At 40.0% G+C, this 16,225-nt stretch overlaps 1 pseudogene; it reads left to right on the top strand.

The window, feature by feature from the left end:
- Nucleotides 1–932: 932 nt before the first annotated feature.
- On the top strand, nt 933–3,285 carry LOC118730310 (annotated as a pseudogene).
- The last annotated feature ends 12,940 nt before the right edge of the window (nt 3,286–16,225 follow it).

Raw genomic sequence — 16,225 nt, 5'->3', positions numbered from 1 at the left:
CTTGGGCTTCTCCACAATATTGTCAGTGTCCACAGGGTAAGCACACATGTTCTTCAGCTAAAGCTTTCACCTTCTTTATCCAGTCACCCTCCTCCCCTCCCCTTGGACACCATCCAGTCTGTCCCACATATCCAAGCTTCCGGTTCCAATTTGTACATCAGTTTATTTTATTCATTAGATTCCACATATTAGTAAGATAACATGGTATTTATCTTTCTCTGACTGGATTATGTTGCTTAGCATAATTCTCTCCAGGCCATCCATTCTGTCACAAAGGGTAAAAGTTCCTCCTTTTTTAGAGCGATATAGTATTTCATTGTATAAAGGTACCACAGATTTTTATCTGCTCATCTTGGCCATTGTAAATCATGCTGCTATAAACAGGGATGCATATATCCTTTCTGACTGGTGTATTGGGATTCTTAGGACATATTCCCAGAAGTGGGATCACTGGGTCAAAAAGCAGTACCATTTTTAATTTTTTGAGCAAACTCCATACTATTTGTCCACAATGGCTGCACCAGTCTGCATTCCCACCGCCAGTGCATAATGGTTTCCTTTCCTCCACATCCTCACCAGCACTTGTCATTTGTTGATTTATTGATGATAGCTATTCTGACAGGTCTGAGATGAATTATGTTCTTTACAGCCTTTTACCTCATCTATGCATTTTCTCATATTTTTTATGTGGAATGAAGGAGGAGATATTTGATACATAGTTTTAATAAAAAATTTTATACTTTCTTTCATTATTGAATTTTCAGGACTTAGTTGAATTATCGGAGTCAGTTCTTCACTGTATTGACATCATAAAGAATAAGAGTAAAACTGCTGAAGAGCTCATTCTTCGGGACTTAGAAGATACTGATGCTTTAAGTACAGTTTTTATCTGCTTGAAAGATACATTTTCTTGTGAGAATAATTTACCTAAAATGAAGAAAATCAAACTGTTTAAAGTATGTACCTCTTCTTTCATGCATATATTTAGTCTCTAATATAATATATATATAGTATATTGGACTGTTCAATTTAGTTCATTTGTTTTTCTTACTAACCTTCCTTATATCTCCAATAAATACTAATCACCAATATTTGTTTAACCAGCCTTAATTAAAACCAGACATTCTATTACTTTAAAGAAAACTAAAAAAAAAAAAAAAAAACAAAAAAAAACGAAAACTAATCATGGGACTATTTTAAAAGTATCAGTTTGTGTATCTTTTTGGAGAAAAGTATAATTTATATAAAAAGCCTAATAATATTTATTTTCTTCAACTGATCAAATTTACTCCTGGGAATTATTCTACCTAATAAAAGAGTAATATGCAAATTAACCATCACTCCGCCACGCCCACCAGCCAATCAGAGCCCCGCCACCCGGGGGGGGGGGGTCCGGCTTGGCTACAGAGGCAGCACCCTGGGACCCTGAGCCCGAGCCCACCCGCTCAGCAGCGCCTCCTGTTTCCCAGCTCACCGATGGGGCCACTGCACCCGCTGCTCTGCGGCTCTGAGGCTCTGCGCCAGGGCCACCCCGCTCTGGGTCGTCCTCCTCCGGCTGACAGCTGCTCAGGAAGCAATCCTGCATGCGTCTGGAATTGGCACACCTTTACCATCTAAGGACTACTGCATGGTCTATAACCCTCATTGGACAGCTCTGCCAAGAACACTAGAAAATGCAACTTCCTTTAGTTTGAAGAATCTGACTTCCATACCACTGTGTGACACTTCTGATATTCCTCCTGATGGAATAAAGAACAAAGCAGTTGTGGTTCAGTGGGGAACCTGCCATTTTCTTGAAAAAGCCAGAATTGCAGAAACCGGAGGTGCTGAAGCATTGTTGGTTGCTAATAACAGTATTGTATTTGCTCCCTCAGGGAACAGATCTGCATTTGATGATGTGAAAATACTGATTGCATTTATAAACAACAAAGAATTAAAAGATAAAGCAGGCTCTTGGAGATAACATTACTGTGAAAATGTATTCACTGTCAAGTTCTAACTTTGACTATACGATGGTGGTTATTTTTGTAATTTCTGTGTTCACTGTGGCATTAGGAGGATACTGGAGTGGACTACTTGAATTGGAAAGCATGAAGGCAATGGCAGACACTGAAGACAGAGAAATGAGAAAGAAGGACGAATATTTAACTTTCAGTCCTCTTAACTGTTGTAATATTTGTGGCCATCTGCTATATTATGATGGTCTTATTTTCTTCCACAAATGGTTGGTTTATGTTATGATAGCAATTTTCTTCATAGCATCAGCAATGAGTCTATACAACTGTCTTGCTGCACTAATTCATAGGATTCCATATGGACAATGCACAATTGTGTGTTGTGGCAAAAGCATTGCAGTGAGACTTATTTTTTTCTCTGAACTGTGCATAGCAATAGCTGCTGTTTGGGCTGTGTTTAGAAATGAAGATAGGTGGGCTTGGATTTTACAGGATATCTTGGGGATTGCTTTCTGCCTGAATTTAATTAAAACAATGAAGTTACCCAACTTCAAGTCATGTGTGATACTTCTAGGCCTTCTCCTCTTCTATGATGTGTTTTTTGTTTTCATAACACCGTTCATCGCAAAGAATGGTGAGAGTATCCTGGTTGAACTTGCAGCTGGACCTCTTGGAAATAATGAAAAGTTACCAGTAGACATCAAAGTACCAATGCTGGCATACTTCTCAGCAATGAGTGTATGCCCCATGCCAGTTTCCATATTGGGTTTTGGAGACATTATTGTACCAGGCCTGTTGATTGCATTCTGTAGAAGATTTGATCAGCCGACTAGTTCTTCTTCTATCTACTATGTCTCCTCCACAATTGCCTATGCTGTTGGCATGATAATTACCTTTGTTGTTCTGGTGCTGATGAAAAAAGGGCAACCTGCTCTCCTCTATTTAGTACCGTGCACACTTATTACTGCCTCAATTGTTGCTTGGAGACATAAAGAAATGAAAAAGCTCTGGAAAGGAAACAGCTATCAGATGGTGAACCAGCAGGACTATGTAACAAGTGAAGAAACCCCTGTGGCTGCTGGTGAATAGATTACCCAACAGTAATATCATGTGGACCTGCCATAATGTTTCAACTGATTTTCTGCAAAAGAGTTTTGCTTTTAGAATTGACAATCTGAAAGAATCTTCAATGACATGCTCGCAAATATACATTTTTAAGAGCTGGTACTGTCAACTATGTCATTCGTGATTAAAATACATTTGCTTTTAACTATGTTAAAGTTGTGCCTTCACATTAAATAAAAGGACATGGTCTGTATAACTTTCAAAATGTATTATATACAGTATATTTTTCTAAAAAAAAAAAAGTTCTTTATCGATCCCTGTATTTTTCTTACTGAAACCTATTTCTTTTCAACTCATGATAGATAAAAGTATTTCTGCCCAAATGAATTTCTGAACAGATTTTACTGGGGGGGAAAAATGAAAATTTTGTACTCTATAGAAATTTGATTAATATGCAAGAAGGAAGTTCCATAATGAAATTCCAGAAACTGCAGAAGTTAAAAAAATATAATCTGGAGGAGGATCCAAGATGGCTGCTCAGGTAGACACCTAACCGCAGCAGCACACAACAATTTCAATGGAATACAACTAAAATGTAGAGTGGACATCGCCCAGACCTACAGGTAGTCGACTGACTGAAAATTCTACAACAAAAAGGAAAGAGAAAACCAGAAGGAAAATCAGAGGAGCTGAAAAAAAGCCTAAGGTACGGAGACATGCTGTGCGCTCGCACATGCACGCGCGTGCACGGAGAGGTCACAGCCAGAGAGGAGGAGAGGAGGAGAGGGCTGGGTGCTGCCTGGCGTTCCCTAGCAGGAAGGAAATAAAACCCCCAGCCTGGGCTGAATCCCCGAACCGGCAGCGCTGAGCCCCAGATATGAGCCAGACCCTGGGGACCCAGGCTCCGGCGGGGGAGACGGGGCTGTGAGGCGGAATCCCAAGTGAGCAGCGAAAAGCAGGGCCCCCGGAGTCGCACGCACATTGAGTGCAGAGGACTGAATGTTGATTCTGATGCTGGATTACCCTAGCGTGAAGAAACAAAGCCTCCAGCGGCGCTGAGCCTCAGTCCGGACTGCTCTGAACCCCAGTCCTGGACCAGACCCTGGGGACCCAGGCTCGGGCAGGGAGAGACGGGGCTGTGAGGTGGAATCCCAGGGGAGTGGCAAAAAGTGGAGCCCCCAGAGTTGCGCGCACTGCGCGCAGAGGACAGTCTGTTGACTCTGATCCTGGACTCCCCTAGGGAGAAGGAGAAAAAAAAAAAAAAAGCTCCAGACTGGAGGAATGCGACAGGGAGCAGGAGCCCCTGCCTGACACTGGCCAGCTGGGCGCCGGCAGGGAGCCGGGCGACGGGGCCCCCGGGAGGGGGTTGCCCCTGAGCCATTGACCTCTGAGCACGGGCAATGGAGCCAAGGCTGGGGGCTGCTTCCTGGGCAGCGCCGACCCCGGCAACAGGCTGGAGCAGCGCAGGAGCCCGCGGAGAACAAAGCGGTGCCACAGGCCAATCTGCTGAGCTCCCAGGACAAGGAGGAAGAAACCAAAGTTCTCAATGTGAAGAAATCAAGTGAGAGCAAAAGATAGTAAAATTACTTAAGAAAGAATACAAAGAAGATCTTGAAAATTCAAAGACTAAGTCAGAACTCAACTCACCAGCCAACATTGCAACATAAATAAGTTTAAAAAAAAAAAAAAAAAGGACAGAATGTTGGAACAGCGGCGGCCAGGCCTAGAGTGCCCAGGCACAAAGCAATGGCAACCGGGCCCGGAGCAGCAACGGCCAGGCCCCAGAGCAGCAGCAGCCAGATCCAGAGCAACAACAGCCAGCACTGGAGCAGCCAGACCTGGGGCAGTGGCAGCCAGGCCTGAGGCGGAGGCAGCCAAGCCCAGGGTGGCCAGTCCAGGAACACCCAGACCCGGAGTGGCCGGGCCCGGAGAAGCCGGGCCCAGAGCAGCCAGGTTGGGAGCAGCCAGGTCCAGAACAGCAGTAGCCAAGCCCAGAGCATCCAGGCTGGGAGTGGCCAGACTCGGAGCAGCTGGGCCCGGGGCAGCCGGGCCCAGAGCAGCCAGGTCTGGTATGGCCAGGCCTGGAGCAGCAGCAGCCAGGTCCAGAGCAACTAGGCCGGGAGCGGCGGTGACCAGACCCGGAGCAGCTGGTTGTGGAACGAACCAGAGCAACAGAGACCAGGCCCGGAACACCCAGGCCCGGAACAGCTCACTCTTCGCCTGCCCCTGCCCCACGGCTGCCTCTCAGACATGGCTGGAAACTATTGTGGGAACTTGAGGGTCTGCTGAATCGAGTGATGAAGGCTTAGATCTGGATGTGTTGAGTTAGTATAGGGCTGGGGTGTTGATCTGTGAGTGCCTTGGGTGGGGCCTGGATGAGGCTGGTTGACCTATTTGGAAATGTCTTTTGTGTGAAATGTATCATTGGGCATGTGGTGGTATTATTGATATGAGAAAATGCTAAGTAACTGATTTACTATCTCAGCGTTTTTCAACCAATGTTCCGCGGCACACTAGTGATGTTGCCTGGTGTGCCGTAGGTGCAGACAAGACAAGAATTTTATAATTTTTCACTATTTTGTTTACTTAATATTTCATAATAAAGTAATTATAAAATACTTTCTTTGTGTTTATTTGATTCCTATTCAAGAGAATTACTTTATATATAGTCAATATAGGCACAGAGTTAAATTTTTTAACATTTTCTAATGGTGGTGTGCCTCGTGATTTTTTTCATGAAACAAGTGTGCCTTTGCCCAAAAAAGGTTGAAAAACACTGTACTATCTGAGAAGGGATTTACTATCGGGGAATGGGAGGGAGGAAGAGACTGAACATAAACTGCACCTATGGATGAGGACAATGGGGGATGGGGAGGGGGCGGTGGGTGGGGTGGGAACCTGGTGGAGGGGGGGAAAAATGAGGAACCTTTGTAATAATATGAACAATAAAGATTGATTTTAAAAATTATATATATAATCTGGGAATATGTTTATAGCATACGTTTTTTTTTTTTTTAAATCATTCCTTTTTTAATCTTGAGAACCTGAATTGCTTCAAATTGCTATGTTTTATGTTACAATATTTTTCCCAGTATAGGGAAACCTAATATATAGAACTAGTCATTAAAAGGACACAAAAATGGCATCCACAGTTTTCAGTGGTTTGCTATTTCCTTGAAGGTATAGCTTAAATTTCTATAGTAGCACTCAGTTTCACTGTGGTGTTTCTGATCTCTGAAGTTTGGGCCTGTTGATGTTCAGGCTTAGTATTTTGTATAAATTTATGCATTAATACATATGGCTCACCATTTAACTGTAATATCCCTAACCATCCCCTCTCTTGCCCCTGCTCCCACCTCCCACTATCTTAATTCCTTCTCCTTTCTCCAAAGGAAACCACAGCTAACCTTTTATATTTTGGTGGAGGATGGTATACTATTATAATTTACCAGGTGTGCTTCAGAAGAAAGAGAGACAAAAGAGAGGAGACTGGGTGTTAGGGTCATTTTAATTACATGACAGAAGTGTGAGTAAATTGTCTTGGTGCCAGACATTGATGTCTCAGTTTTCTCATCTGCAAAATGAGTAGGTTAAACCAGCGATTTTCAACCTTTTTCATCTCATGGCACACATAAACTAATTACTAAAATTCTGCAGCACACCAAAAAATATGTATTTGCCATTCTGACAAAAAAAAAAAAATAGGTATAATTTTGATTCATCCACACTGGACAGCTGTTGTGTTGGCTGTTGGCATTTATCTAATTGACAATCTAAGGGGAGAGAGGTCTGTGCCCCTGACTAAATAGTCAATATTCTCTGTTGTGACGATTCTTGCAGCATGCCAGGTGCAGCACACTGGTTGAAAGTTGCTGGGTTAGACCAATGAACCACTCTAGTACCTTATAACTTGGAGGGGGGGGGGGAGGCGAGAGACAAAAAACCTCTCATTCTTTGCTTGTGACCTTCAACATTCTTCTGGAAGTCAGAGGTCAAATTGTCTTTCCTTTTTTTTTGCTAAGAAATTTCCAAATAACAAGTAATTCCAAAGGCAGTGGAATTTCACGTTTTCTAGAAATAATATACAAGATATGTTAGCCACTCTATGCTCTTTCATTCTAAAGCCAGTTCAGCTGGTTAAAATATAAACCTAATGCCTTTTAAAATGAATGAGAGCCTTGGTATTAGACCTAAATTTAGCATTTGAGGGAATTAGATGCTTTTGTTTGTTCCTTTTGCTGAGTAAGTAGCAGATAGAGAAGCTCCCTTGACAGCCCTTTGTCCACCTAATACAATTACAGATCCTTCGGTAAATGACAAGTATCTGACCAGTAAGGGTTATTCTTCATTCTGTCTCCATAATATCAAGTTCAAATTTTTTCCAAAGAATCTAATTTTTTTTTTTTTTTGCAAATGCTGATAGAACACATGAAATGTCACTTTAAAGATCCAACTATATTTTCATTTTTAATATCAATAAAATGTTTGCCAAAACATTTTTAGTAAAATTGTCTGCATTCTCATCCCAGCTTTTTGATATTCAAAAGCCTCAACCTCAGCCACATTTTATGAAGAATGTTAAGGAAAATTTAAATCTGTAAATATGAAATTTTAGTTCTTTGATACACATTCTACTGTATCCAACCATTAACTACAAAGGAGGTAAAATTTCCTTTCTAGATTGCTATTAAAAAGAAATAGGGAAATTCCTTAAGTTTCTCCATCCTCAGTGTCAACTTTACGTTGTACTTAATTTTTCTAACAACCCCGCTGAATATATTTAGAGAAATTACAACAAAGTACAAAAATATTTTACGAGTCAAAGTAAAGAGTAGGGGAGATGCCAATTTGCCTTTAAGAGGCTCTATTACTTCTTCCTCTCTTGCCTTCCCATCACCAGTAACTTTAAGAAGATAAATTGTTTTTTTTAACTAAATATGTCTTAAAAAATAATACTATATCCTATATTATTACTTATTGAAAAAATTGTTACTTCTTAGATATTTTCTATGAACATTTTTGCAACTTATCCAACATAAATCACTAAATATCTCAAATTGTAGAGTTTTCACTTCATTTTACTTCAGCAAAGATAATTTGGTTTGTGAGGAAAACCTTGCTTTTCTAATACATTATATTTCATCTTGTATTTTCTTTTTAGATTAGCAATACCTTATTAGTAAAATCCACAATTTATTTCTTTTTAGAAAGAAGAAAATATTAACCCATCTGCAGTTGACATTCATAGATTTTAATTAAATGTCCATAGAGATTTTGTTTAAATGATACATTTATATTCCATACAAATGAGCTTTCTAGTTTTCTTTTGCTCCTTCAGTTTTTTCCTTAGATATAAGCAGACATTTTTACATTTGACTAAAAAATTATTTAATTTATTTAAGCTTGATCTCTAAAATTTTAGCCTAATCTCAACCAATGAGATTTCAAAAATAATATAAGAATTGCATTTCAAACTGGTGCAATGTACTAGTTTGGAAGGCTTTATATTTTTCTATTAGCAAGGAAAAGAGTTGAATTTACCCAAGAAGATGTCAAATAATAAATTCTACAGTTTAAAATTTTTATTTTCAGTGATCATTTTACCTCAGAGGCTAATTCTAAACAGATTGGGGCAAGAAATGTAAATAAAGTAAAAATACTGAATATAAATGACTTTATGCTTCCTGAAAGAAAGATACTCTGTAAATTCAAAAGATCTGAATCAAATTACTCAAATTTTTGGAATTTGAAAGAAATTGTGTAACACTCATGATTTGGATTACTGAATTTTCAGAGTAAACAAAATGAGATTGATAGAATAATATACAGGCCATATTATAGTGAAGGCCACATATGTGAACTTGTTTAATGTTTCTATACTTCAGAACAGCCTTTGTATCTATGAAAATGATCATGGGGGATAATGATTTCTTAAAACTAAAATTTTAGAATAGTCCTGTAATAATGGCAAATAAGTAGCAACTGAAAGAAAAAAAATGTAGAATGCTTAATGTTATCATGTGTTTCCTTAATTGGGCATAAAGTATTGTAAACATTCTTTTGGAATATGGATTTTTTTAAAAAATATCCAAAGTTTATCTGGTTTGCAGAACTTTCCAGTAGGACAAGTCAATGTAAATTTTGTAGTTGTTGCCTATTTTATACCTTCTGTTGTATTTTGTTTAAATGAGAACCTTTTTAAAAATATGTGATTGAATTTTTACTTCTTAGATTATTGGTTTTAGTGTGGAATCCTTTTTTAAAACACTTTGATATGGAGGTTAGTGTAAATTAATACTTTATAACACTATTAGGCTTTATTTTTTTATGGAACATGATTTAAAATTTTTGAAGTGTTAATTCAACAGTGTTTTAAAATTCTTCATTATGTGCTAATACTGACAAGAAAACTTTTTTTAATGTATTGAATTCACTATGCCATGCAATAAATTCTATTAAAAAGAAAAGAATAGGCAAAGCTTCTTCTCTACTTTTCTAATGTTCCAGTGTGGACAGATAGATAATAAACAAATAAATAAATATGTAATGTTCCGGTACATATAAATGCTATGAAAGAAAAAAAAATTCAAAATAAAGGGATAGAGTTTGGAGGTTGCTATTTTTTTTAAAATATATTTTATTGATTTTGTACAGAGAGGAAGGGAGAGAGATAGAGAGTTAGAAACATCGATGAGAGAGAGTCATCGTCCAGCTGCCTCTTGCACACCCCCCACCGGGGATGTGCCCGCAACCAAGGTACATGCCCTTGACTAGAATCGAACCCGGGTCCCTTCAGTCCCCAAGCCAACGCTCTATCCATTGAGCCAAACCCGACCCGGCTGGAGGTTGCTATTTTAGATAGGGTAGTTAGGGAAGGCCCCTAGGGGGCGGTGCTATTTACTGAGAAGGTAAGCCACATGAATGTGTTAATGAAAGAGAAGATGAACCATGAGGATATCTAGTGAGCTGATGTTCCAGAAAGAAGGAATTGTAAATGCCAAGACACATTGAGTGGGCTTAATATATTTGAAGAACAGTGAGCCTTTGGGATTATATCTAAGAATACTAGTGTCTGATCATATAGGGCTCTTATGAATCATGGTGGATTATTACAATAGTTAGAGATGAGAGTAATCCTATATAAAATGTTTAATATGCAAATCGACTGAACAGAAAAATGACCAGTAGGCAGGGGCCAGCATGCATGTGGTGCCAGGCCAGCCAAAGCATGTGCCAGCGGGCAGAGGGAGGGAAGGGTGATGGTGGAGGGGGCGGCAACCAGCAGCCACCGGGGTTGGAGGTGGTGGGGGGGGGCAGCAGCACCATCCCCTGGTCGACCTGTCAGGTCACCTCCCACAGATGTCAGTAGGACATCCCCTGAGGACTCCTGGACTGTGAGAGGCTGAGGGACCCCTAATCCCTGCAGTGCATGAATTTTCATGCACCGGGCTTTTAGTCCTATATAATAAGAGGCTAATATGCAAATCGACCAAACAGTGGAACAACCAGTTACTATGGCATGCACTGATCACCAGGGGAAGACGTTCACACAGGAGCTCCCCCTGGTGGTCAGTGTGCTCCACTCAGCCAGAATCTAGGCTCATTGCTGGCAAGTGCAGTGGTGGTGGTGGGAACCCCTCCCGCCTCCGCTGCAGGCAGACAATAAGGAGCGATGTGTCCCAGACTGCGAGAGCCCTGGACTATGAGAGGGATGTCTGACTGCCAGCTTAGGGATTGGGCCTAAGCTGGCAGGCATGCATCCCCTGTAGAGTTCTAGACTGTGAGAAGGCACCAGCCAGGCTGAGGGACTCCCCCCCTCCAGGGTACGAATGTCGTGTGCCAGGCCTCTAGTTTGAGTATAAATGATGAAAATGGTCATATTCTCGAAACCATTTTTATGGTAGAAGAACCAAAAGGATGTATTGATGGATTGGTGTGAAAGAGAAAAAAATGGCTCCAAGATTTTTGTCCTGAGCATCTGTATGAATGGATATGTAAAGACTTGTTATATACTATAGATACTTCAGATTTTGGCAGTGATTATTTATAGTTGAGTTTTGAGAGATTTTAATAGTATGATAATTTATTTTTATTAAGTTTTATACAATGAAAATAAAAGTATATTGCCAATTATATAGCTTAATTATGAAAAAAGCCAAAGATAACAATTATAGAAAACCAGAGGCCTATTGCACGAAGAGATGTGTGTAATAGGCCTTCCTTCCCTTGGCTTCCAGTACTGGTTTTCCTCTGACACCTGGGACCCAGGCCTTCACTCCAGCCGGAGTCTGCCGCCTTTGCTGTAGACTCCAGCCAGAGTCTGCCTCTTTTGTCTTTGCTGCAGGCTACGGCTAGAGTCTGCTGTCTTCATCTTTGCTTTAGACTCCAGCTGGAGTCTGCCATCTTCGTCTTCACTGTGGCCAGCTGCTCCTGAAGATCCCTTCGCCCCCTGTCCTCCATCTCATAGCAGGCGTCCTGCTCCACTGGCCACTACGTGCCTGGAGCAGCTGGGCAGCCACCATCTTTCTCCTCCTAATTTGCATATTCTCTCCTGATTGTCTGGTGGACATAGTGGAGTGATGGTTAATTTGCATGTTTCTCTCTTATTGGTTTAGATTAGTTATATGAAAGTTTATATAACTACAATTATGGCAGTGGTTTAGAAAATTATGAGAGGATCTCCTATACAGCTCTAGTCAAATAGGTTTAATAGTTTTAATGAATAATTTTCCAAGAAAATTAAAATTATCAGTATTTATTGATAAAAAAATATTTTTATTGTACATCAATAATCTGGCAAGATGGTGGAAATGTATTTCTTTTCAAATGTCTTTCGAAACTAGAAATAATTTTGCAATAGAATTATTACAAACCATCTAGGAGCAAAATCTGTAGGCTATATACTAATATAGTTATAAAAAGGTACATATTTAAAAAAATACAATTGTATAGTCATAACACATACAATAGAAGCCAGAGTCTAACTCAATTTATGAATATAAATGTATTGATTAGGGCTCCCAGTTGTAGACATCAGAGCCATTGAGGGTATTTGTTTATGTGTTTGTTTTTATGGGTTAGAGTAAATGTTCTGGTTATTACTGCAAAACAAACTTGGTGAGTTGAAATAACAATTTGTTATTATCTTTTATGACTGGGGTTAGCCAAGCAGTTCTTGCTTGGATATTTTATGCATTTGGCATCAGATATTGAGTAAGGCTGCAGTCATCTGAAAACTTTACTGATCACTAGGGGGCAGATCTTGCATAGTGACCAGTCATTCTGCCATTCGGTCAATTTGCATATTAGCCTTTTATTATATAGGATTTTTATTTTATCACTTTTTCTTTGGTATTATGTTGAAATTATTTCTTCTTTTCAAAATTACTTTTATACTTCACAATAGATCACTTTTGACAGTTTTAATCTTAAACATAACATTTTTCTTTATAACTGCAGATGATGGTGAAATAAATTTTGAATACTGTGAAGTGGAAGAAAGATGTAAGCAATCTTTTGAAGCTTGGCAAGATAAACAGAAAGAACTAGAAAATTGAGAGAAAGAAACTCTCAAAGCTCAGAGGGATAGAGAAGAAAATCAGTTTCAAGAAGAAGAAAAGAGACATTGCTGGATGAAACAGTTTGAAGCTGAAAAGTAGAAATTAGAGAATATGCAAACGTTTTTGTTTTTCATATTTCTTTTTATTTTTTTTCATATTTCTTTTTAAACTAGAAGCTACTTATGAAGAATTTTGTAGTATAGTGTGGATTTACTTTTAATTACTCCTGATAATAAAGGCAATTAACTGGTTAATAATATTTAATATGGTTTCCTTCATTAGTTTTTATTGAAATTATTGGAATTTCACATACTGCTTTGGAGGACGGGAGCCACTAAAGTCTTTGAAGTTTCATAGATAATCCTAGAAAGGATGACATTTATAGCACAAACTGTTGATTTTTTTATACCCTTCTAATTGTAGGAAAATATAACAGAATTTTGTTGATCATACAGTGCTCTTGCTATAGCAATTAAGTAAAACATATTTGGTTGAAGAGGTTCAACCAAGTATATGATGATTTGTACTTCATCTCTATAATTGAACTAATTCCTTGGACTAGACATTTTTTTTGGTATGGAAGACTTTTGTGTGTAATTATTTCAGTTTTCTCCAACCCCACCTCAGGAGGTCTACACCCTGAGGTCACTGTAGTGGCATTTTGAGAAACTGGTGGATTTTTAGGACCCTGCTGTGGGCTATCATGATCCGTAGGGAGCAGACCTAAGCCAGCAGTTGGACATCCCTTGAGGGGTCCTACACTGCTGTGGAGGCAGGAGTGGCTCCCACCACCATCGCTATGTTCACCAGCCATGAGTCCAGCTCTGGCTGAGCAGTACTCCTTCTATGGGAGCACACGGACCACCAAGCAACTCCTGTATTGAGCATCTACCCCCTGGTTGTCAGTGTGCATCATAGTGACCAATTGTTCCACCATTAGGTCTATTTGCATATTAGGGTTTTACTATTATTATATAGGATAGAACAATGGTCTGCAAACTGTGGCTCTGGAGCCACGGTTTGCTGCACTATTGACTAATGAGTTTGCCTTAGGGAAAAACACTTAAAAAACATTTTAATAATGTACTAATGTCTTTAACCTGAAGTCAAAATTTCTGAGTAAGGGTAATGCCTCATGCAGCGGTTGGCAAACTCGTGAGCCGCAGTTTGCCGACCACTGAGATACACTATTGAATGTGAACTGTAAGTGAAAAATAAAATTGAAAGAAAATTTTCTATCTGAAAAAACTTTAATATATATATATATATATATATATATATATATATATATATATATATATTTTTTTTTTTTTTTTAATTCTCACCTGAGGATATTTTTAAAATTGTTTTTTAGAGAGAGAAACATTCAGGTGACAGAGAAATACCAGTAGGCTGCCTCTGCACCTGATGACCCACCGGGATCTAACCTAAACCTAAGCATGTGTAGCCTAGAATCCAACAGGAAATCCTTTGGTGTACAGGTTAAGACTCCAACCAATTGAGCCACCTGGGCAGGGCAGATCTGAAAAAAAATTTTTTTAATGTACCTCCAGGTCCTGGTCGGTGTGGATCAGTAAAGTGTCCTCCCATGTACCAAAGAGCTATGGGTTCGATTCCAGGTGAGGGCACATACACAGGTTGTGGGTTCCATCCCTGTCAGATTGCTTGGGCAACTGATCCATGCTTCTCTTTCTCTTTCCGTCTCCTTTCCTCTCTCTCTAGAATCAATGAAAAGAACATAGCCTTAGAGGAAGACTTAAAAAAAAAATAAAGTGCTGATTTGGTTCAGTGGATAGTGCTTCTGCAGGCAGACTGAAGGGGAAGTACCTGGGTTGCAGGTTCAATCCGGGGCCCTGATTTGGGATTCAGCAAGAGATGGATCTCACATTAGTTTCTGTCTTTCTCTCTCCCTTCCTCTCTCTCTCTCTCTTTCTCTCTCTCTCTCTCTCTCTCAAAAAAAAAAAAAAATGGGAAAATGTCCTCAGACGAGGATTAAGCAAAACAAACAAACAAACAAACAAACAACCCATCCCGGTGTGATTATTGAAGGAGCATATTAAGTATTTGTTGAATGAACAGGAAGGGATAGAACTTCACTTTCTGTTTTAGAAACACTGCAAGCCAGAGGGTTTATTTTTTTATTATTTTATTTTATATTTTTCAGTTTTGAGAACGGTTTATATAAAAACTTGGTTATATTGTAAAAATTAGTTTATCAAGTAATTAGAATATGCACCTTCATTGACAAAGCAAAGTAAGTAAACCTATACATTTGACCCATGAAGTACAGATGCCATCAACACCCTCATCCCCCAGCCAATCTGAAGAGCAGGCTTGGTTGTGGTCTGAGGTATTATGTACACTCCTGTCTTAAAATTGTGCTGCTGAATATTCTGGAGAAGCTTAAGAAGTAGCCAGCAACCTCGTCCCGCCAAGCCTGGAGACAACCCTCTTGCTTTTCTGCTTAAGAGTAAAAGGCCCTTCTCCCAGGTTCCCCCTCTTCCCCCCATTCTTTTTTCCTCTTCCCCTCACTTTCTGTATTGACCAAAAAATGTTTCTCAAATTCTGGGCCCAAACATGGAGGAACTATCCCTATTTATATGTTTTTACTATCTTTGTCTCACAAATAGGGGTGTTTCTGGTTCCCTTTGCAAGTTCATAAAGCCTTATGTGCTGGGGCTTTCACACCTGAACCATAGGCCTGGCTTGGTGCCATCACTAACTTCACCCAGGGAAGGTTTAATGGCCTCTCTGAAGTGGGAGTAGTCTTATTTTCCTTATTACTTAATCAAGCAACCATTTACAGAAGCCAAAATAGCAGGGCTAAAATTTCAAACAGCAGTTTTTATAATAAGATGGATGTTTCAGCACCAGCACTTCCCTTACTGCCCTCTGATTCCAGTGGCCATGGGCTTGTCCACCAGGATGCTCTGCAGCTCACGGGCCCCTGGAGGTTCCCTCAGCACAGGTGTGAGCTGTTGGAGGTGCTCTGAGCTCAGTGCTCAGCTGTGTCTCCACCTGACACAGGTGGGGCCCCACACCCAGAGGGTTTATTTTTTATTTTAGTTTTTATTGATTGATTATTTTAGAGGAAGGGAGCGAGAGAAACACCAGTGGGTTGTTCCACTTGCTAGGCTCTCTTTGGTTGCTTCTTGCCAGCACCCTTGCTGAATCAGGAGGAGGTTCTACCCCACTGGGCTGCGGGCTGCCTGTCAGCACCCCTGCACCCCTCAACAGAACCCTCTGGGTGCCCTGGCCCAGCTGTGGGCTGCAGCTCCTCTATTCTGTCTGGGCACCTCTTAGGTTTGGGGTTTGATCCCCGGTGGGGGAGGTCTGGGCGGCAGCCAATCCACATTTCTCTATCAGATTTATGTTTCTCTGTCTCTCAAAACCATTCACAATATATTCTCAGGTGAGGATAAAAAATAAAATAAAGTTAAATAAATAAATAAATAAATAAATAAATAAATAAATAAATAAAAAATAAAATAAAATAAAATAAAATAAAACAAAATAAAGGCTGTTGAGGAACGCCTGAGGGAAGTGTCCCTTTACTGACGGCGTCAGCATTCTGCCTTCCGGCACCCTAACCCGGGCGACCTTCCCGAGCCGCCGAGGCCGCGCCGGGATTGGCCGAGGGCGCTG

Source organism: Pipistrellus kuhlii, unplaced genomic scaffold (assembly GCF_014108245.1).
Source record: "Pipistrellus kuhlii isolate mPipKuh1 unplaced genomic scaffold, mPipKuh1.p scaffold_m20_p_3, whole genome shotgun sequence".
NCBI lineage: Eukaryota > Metazoa > Chordata > Mammalia > Chiroptera > Vespertilionidae > Pipistrellus > Pipistrellus kuhlii.
This window is presented reverse-complemented; position numbering and strand designations above follow the sequence as displayed.